Raw genomic sequence first — 5,984 nt, 5'->3', positions numbered from 1 at the left:
CACACTACACACACACTACACAATAGAGACACACACTGACTGACTGACTGACTGAGAGGGACCTGCTGACCAAGAGGGAGAGGAGACAGCCCTAAGACACACTACACACACACTACACAATAGAGACACACACTGACTGACTGACTGACTGACAGAGAGGGACCTGCTGACCAAGAGGGAGAGGAGACAGCCCTAAGACACACTACACACACACTACACAATAGAGACACACACTGACTGACTGACAGGGACCTGCTGACCAAGAGGGAGAGGAGACAGCCCTAAGACACACTACACACACACTACACAATAGAGACACGCACTGACTGACTGACTGACAGAGAGGGACCTGCTGACCAAGAGGGAGAGGAGACAGCCCTAAGACACACTACACACACACTACACAATAGAGACACACACTGACTGACTGAGAGGGACCTGCTGACCAAGAGGGAGAGGAGACAGCCCTAGAGACACACTACACACACACACGCATTAGAAGCACACACACACACCAACACACACAACCCACTCTACTTCATTGCAGAGCCAGGGCTGTGCGTCCGTCTCAGAAGGCGTGTTCCTCCTGTGTAGCCCAGCTGCTCTGACCTCGTCCGTCCGTAGCACTGGGTAATAACCTCATCAAACTAGGCTTCATTACTCAACCAGCTGTAGATAACCCCGCCCCCAGGTGTTCCTGCCCGGTCTGCCACCGCCAGAGACGCCAGGCTGAGATAGTTGAGTTTGTTTTCATTAATCAGCTTCCCCTGTAAACCAGAATGAGAAGGTGGGGTGCACAACACGTCCTTTAAAGGAGCTTCTGAGTTCAGCTCATACCTGAACTTTTAATTTGCCCTGCCAGGTCTGAGCTCCCCGTTCTCAAACTGAACAATCTCTGAGCGCTGCCCCTTCTCCAGCTGACCGCTGCCCCTAACCCGACAGTAGAGCCATGCTCTACCAGACACAGGGCCTGCTCTACCAGACACAGGGCCTGCTCTACCAGACACAGGGCCTGCTCTACCAGACACAGGGCCTGCTCTACCAGACACAGGGCCTGCTCTATCAGACACAGGGCCTGCTCTACCAGACACAGGGCCTGCTCTATCAGACACAGGGCCTGCTCTACCAGACACAGGGCCTGCTCTACCAGACACAGGGCCTGCTCTACCAGACACAGGGCCTGCTCTACCAGCCACAGGGCCTGCTCTACCAGACACAGGGCCTGCTCTACCAGACACAGGGCCTGCTCTATCAGACACAGGGCCTGCTCTACCAGACACAGGGCCTGCTCTATCAGACACAGGGCCTGCTCTATCAGACACAGGGCCTGCTCTACCAGCCACAGGGCCTGCTCTATCAGACACAGGGCCTGCTCTACCAGACACAGGGCCTGCTCTACCAGACACAGGGCCTGCTCTACCAGACACAGGGCCTGCTCTATCAGACACAGGGCCTGCTCTACCAGACACAGGGCCTGCTCTATCAGACACAGGGCCTGCTCTATCAGACACAGGGCCTGCTCTATCAAGCACAGGGCCTGCTCTGGTTTACTTTGTGTTTGATGGAGAAGGCGTAACCTTTGAACCCTTTAGTGAGACTGACCAGAGAACGACCAGGTTCTCCGCGCCAATCAAACCCACAATCAGTAATTATGTTTTTGCACTCATTTTATTTGGCACCAATCCTATTAATGTGGGACCCATGGATGTTTTGATTTTGGCTTTACAAATGTTTTTAAAACAATCTGGCGTATTAATTTATCAAACATGTGTTTGAAATGTGCTCTTGCCCATAATTACATTATTGCACATACCTCTGTTATTAAATGTACAGTATTAAGGAGTCTTCAGGCTACTGTTTTGTCAGCGTGTTTCTTTACTGGTCCTGTTTAATGTCCGTTAACAGTACAATAGGAAGCCCATAATGCATTGAAACAATGCATGCACAATTAGTCAAAATAAGACTAATTATGAGAGCAAGGGTGTTTCAATGTGCTTCTATTTGAGTCATTTAAACAAAGCTCAGGATCAAATGTTTAGTAAATGACCCTTCAGCCAGAATCTGTCCACCCATCTGAAGGGAATGTCTGTTACTAGATACAGACCCTTATAGCGGGTCCACTGTGTCGATTAAACAGAACATTCTGGATTCACTTGAGAGAACATCCATCTCTGGGAGAAGACCCTCCTCACCCCCCCTCTTGTTCTCAGTGCTGTCCCTAAACGACAGACGGCAGGCAGGAACTATTAATAGCAGCGAGGCTCACAGAGGGGCTGATGTACATGAACACACCATAAACACCGCAAGAAGAACCCAACACCTGCCGCTCAGCCTCCGCACGGCGCCGCTCACCGCAGCGCGCCGTTGGTTGGTGGCCGTCATTATTAATATGCTATAGACCCCCCCCCCCCCCCCCCCCCCCAGGTGTATTTGTGTCCCACTCTAGAGCAATCTGTTTGGAGATGTTTGGTGGTGAATAATTGACGGGCTGTATTGGGGGGTCCAGGCTATATATAGAGGAGCAGCAGAGCGTGGGAGGGGTTATGTAACCACACGTGAGCTCAGACGCACTCTGATTGGACGCCTGAGAGGAGAGGAGGAATCAAGAGGAGCGGGGACGGGGAGACGCTCCTCCTCCTGCTGGTGGTCTGAGGGAGGTGCAGCTCCTCCTGCTGGTGGTCTGAGGGAGGTGCAGCTCCTCCTGCTGGTGGTCTGTGGGAGGTGCAGCTCCTCCTGCTGGTGGTCTGAGGGAGGTGCAGCTCCTCCTGCTGGTGGTCTGAGGGAGCCGCTCCTCCTCCTGCTGGTGGTCTGAGGGAGGTGCAGCTCCTCCTGCTGGTGGTCTGAGGGAGCCGCTCCTCCTCCTGCTGGTGGTCTGAGGGAGGTGCAGCTCCTCCTGCTGGTGGTCTGAGGGAGGTGCAGCTCCTCCTGCTGGTGGTCTGAGGGAGGTGCAGCTCCTCCTGCTGGTGGTCTGTGGGAGGTGCAGCTCCTCCTGCTGGTGGTCTGAGGGAGGTGCAGCTCCTCCTGCTGGTGGTCTGAAGGAGGTGCAGCTCCTCCTGCTGGTGGTCTGTGGGAGGTGCAGCTCCTCCTGCTGCTGGTGGTCTGAGGGAGGTGCAGCTCCTCCTGCTGGTGGTCTGAGGGAGGTGCAGCTCCTCCTGCTGGTGGTCTGAGGGAGGTGCAGCTCCTCCTGCTGGTGGTCTGAGGGAGGTGCAGCTCCTCCTGCTGGTGGTCTGTGGGAGGTGCAGCTCCTCCTGCTGGTGATCTGAGGGAGGTGCAGCTCCTCCTGCTGGTGGTCTGAGGGAGGTGCAGCTCCTCCTGCTGGTGGTCTGTGGGAGGTGCAGCTCCTCCTGCTGGTGATCTGAGGGAGGTGCAGCTCCTCCTGCTGGTGGTCTGAGGGAGGTGCAGCTCCTCCTGCTGGTGGCCTGAGGGAGGTGCAGCTCCTCCTGCTGGTGGTCTGAGGGAGGTGCAGCTCCTCCTGCTGGTGGTCTGAGGGAGGTGCAGCTCCTCCTGCTGGTGGTCTGAAGGAGGTGCCGCTCCTCCTCCTGCTGGTGGTCTGAAGGAGGTGCAGCTCCTCCTGCTGGTGGTCTGAAGGAGGTGCAGCTCCTCCTGCTGGTGGTCTGAGGGAGGTACAGCTCCTCCTGGTGGTGGTCTGAAGGAGGTGCAGCTCCTCCTGCTGGTGGTCTGAAGGAGGTGCAGCTCCTCCTCCTTGTGGTCTGAAGGAGGTGCAGCTCCTCCTCCTCCTGCTGGTGGTCTGAAGGAGGTGCAGCTCCTCCTCCTCCTGCTGGTGGTCTGAAGGAGGTGCAGTTCCTCCTCCTCCTGCTGGTGGTCTGAAGGAGGTGCAGTTCCTCCTCCTCCTCCTGGTGGTCTGAAGGAGGTGCAGCTCCTCCTCCTGGTGGTCTGAAGGAGGTGCAGTTCCTCCTCCTCCTGCTGGTGGTCTGAAGGAGGTGCAGCTCCTCCTCCTGGTGGTCTGAAGGAGGTGCAGTTCCTCCTCCTCCTGGTGGTGGTCTGAAGGAGGTGCAGCTCCTCCTGGTGGCCTGAAGGAGGTGCAGTTCCTCCTCCTCCTGCTGGTGGTCTGAAGGAGGTGCAGCTCCTCCTCCTGCTGGTCTGAAGGAGGTTCAGCTCCTCCTCCTGGTGGTCTGAAGGAGGTGCAGTTCCTCCTCCTCCTGCTGGTGGTCTGAAGGAGGTGCAGCTCCTCCTGCTGGTGGTCTGAAGGAGGTGCAGCTCCTCCTCCTGCTGGTCTGAAGGAGGTGCAGCTCCTCCTCCTCCTGCTGGTCTGATGGAGGTGCAGCTCCTCCTGGTGGTGCTCTGAAAGAGGTGCAGTTCCTCTTGGCCTGAGGACCGTCTCTTAGCTTAGGGCTGATCCCAGCTACAGGTCTTCCTTACAGTCACATGAGTATATCACGATTTGTGATGTCACAAATCCATTAAATGACTTTGTTTCCAACTGTTTTGAGCTGTTTCATTGGCCAACAAGTCAACAAATTGTATTTATTGAATGTCCATCCCTCTTTATCTGCGCTGTATTGAACAGAGCAGCAACACACTCTCCTTCCACACTCAAAAGCAGAACTCTTTTAACTTTTTTTTTGTGTTTTGCATGACATTTGTTTTGGTTATCTTCATTTAATTTGCTCCATGTTAAATTGTTATACTTTGTAAGTGTAACAATTTACACTTACAAAGATATTAAAATGTAAAGATATTAAAATGTGACATAAGGTGGATTTCAGTGGGGCTTCAATTTACACGTAGTACAGTTTCATATGGATATCAAACGATCCCGTTCCACCTGCTGGAGAGTATTCCTCCTAATGTGGACCGGTGGTCTACTGTGACATCAGCTCCACTACTCTGACCTCTGACCTCTGACCTGACCCCTCCACGTCTGAGTGGAGTCTAATAAGTTGAAGTTAAATATAAGCACAGATGTACAGAACATGTGTGAATGTACAGTGTTAAGGATATTGAATATAGAAGGGCCAAGACAAAACAAGGACATCATTCAGACGGCCTTTCACAGAATTATGAATTAATCCATGAATGCAAGAATCACTGAGGTGTAAATGGGCTGCTTCAGGGGCGGTCTGATGTAATCCGGGCTCCGCCTGTGTTGACTGATTGGACCGGGCCAGCGGCCTCCTGAAGTCCCTCTGCTCTGAGCTCAAAGCGAGGAGGGAGGCATGGGTTCAGTGCCCTGCCAGCCACCATGGTGTGTGTGTGTGTGTGCCAGCCACCATGGACAGCTCCCCTCCCAGCTCCCCTCCCAGCTCCCCTCCCAGCTCCCCTCCCAGCTCCCCTCCCAGCTCCCCTCCCAGCTCCCCTCCCAGCTCCCAGCTCCCCTCCCAGCTCCCCTCCCAGCTCCCCTCCCAGCTCCCCTCCCAGCTCCCCTCCCAGCTCCCCTCTCCGCTCCCCTCCCAGCTCCCCTCCCAGCTCCCCTCCCAGCTCCCCTCCCAGCTCCCAGCTCCCCTCCCAGCTCCGCCAGAGTTCTGGACTTCACCGGCCCCTGGTCGCAGTGAGAGGTGGACCACCGGCCCCCGGTCGCAGTGAGAGGTGGACCACCGGCCCCCGGTCACAGTGAGAGGTGGACCACCGGCCCCCGGTCGCAGTGAGAGGTGGACCACCGGCCCCCGGTCACAGTGAGAGGTGGACCACCGGCCCCCGGTCACAGTGAGAGGTGGACCACCGGCCCCCGGTCACAGTGAGAGGTGGACCACCGGCCCCCGGTCACAGTGAGAGGTGGACCACCGGTCACAGTGAGAGGTGGACCACCGGCCCCCGGTCACAGTGAGAGGTGGACCACCGGTCACAGTGAGAGGTGGACCACCGGCCCCCGGTCACAGTGAGAGGTGGACCACCGGCCACAGTGAGAGGTGGACCACCGGCCACAGTGAGAGGTGGACCACCGGCCCCCGGTCACAGTGAGAGGTGGACCACCGGCCCCCGGTCACAGTGAGAGGTGGACCACCGGTCACAGTGAGAGGTGGACC

Source organism: Gadus chalcogrammus, chromosome 14 (genome assembly GCF_026213295.1).
Source record: "Gadus chalcogrammus isolate NIFS_2021 chromosome 14, NIFS_Gcha_1.0, whole genome shotgun sequence".
In the NCBI taxonomy this organism is placed as follows: domain Eukaryota; kingdom Metazoa; phylum Chordata; class Actinopteri; order Gadiformes; family Gadidae; genus Gadus; species Gadus chalcogrammus.
This window is presented reverse-complemented; position numbering follows the sequence as displayed.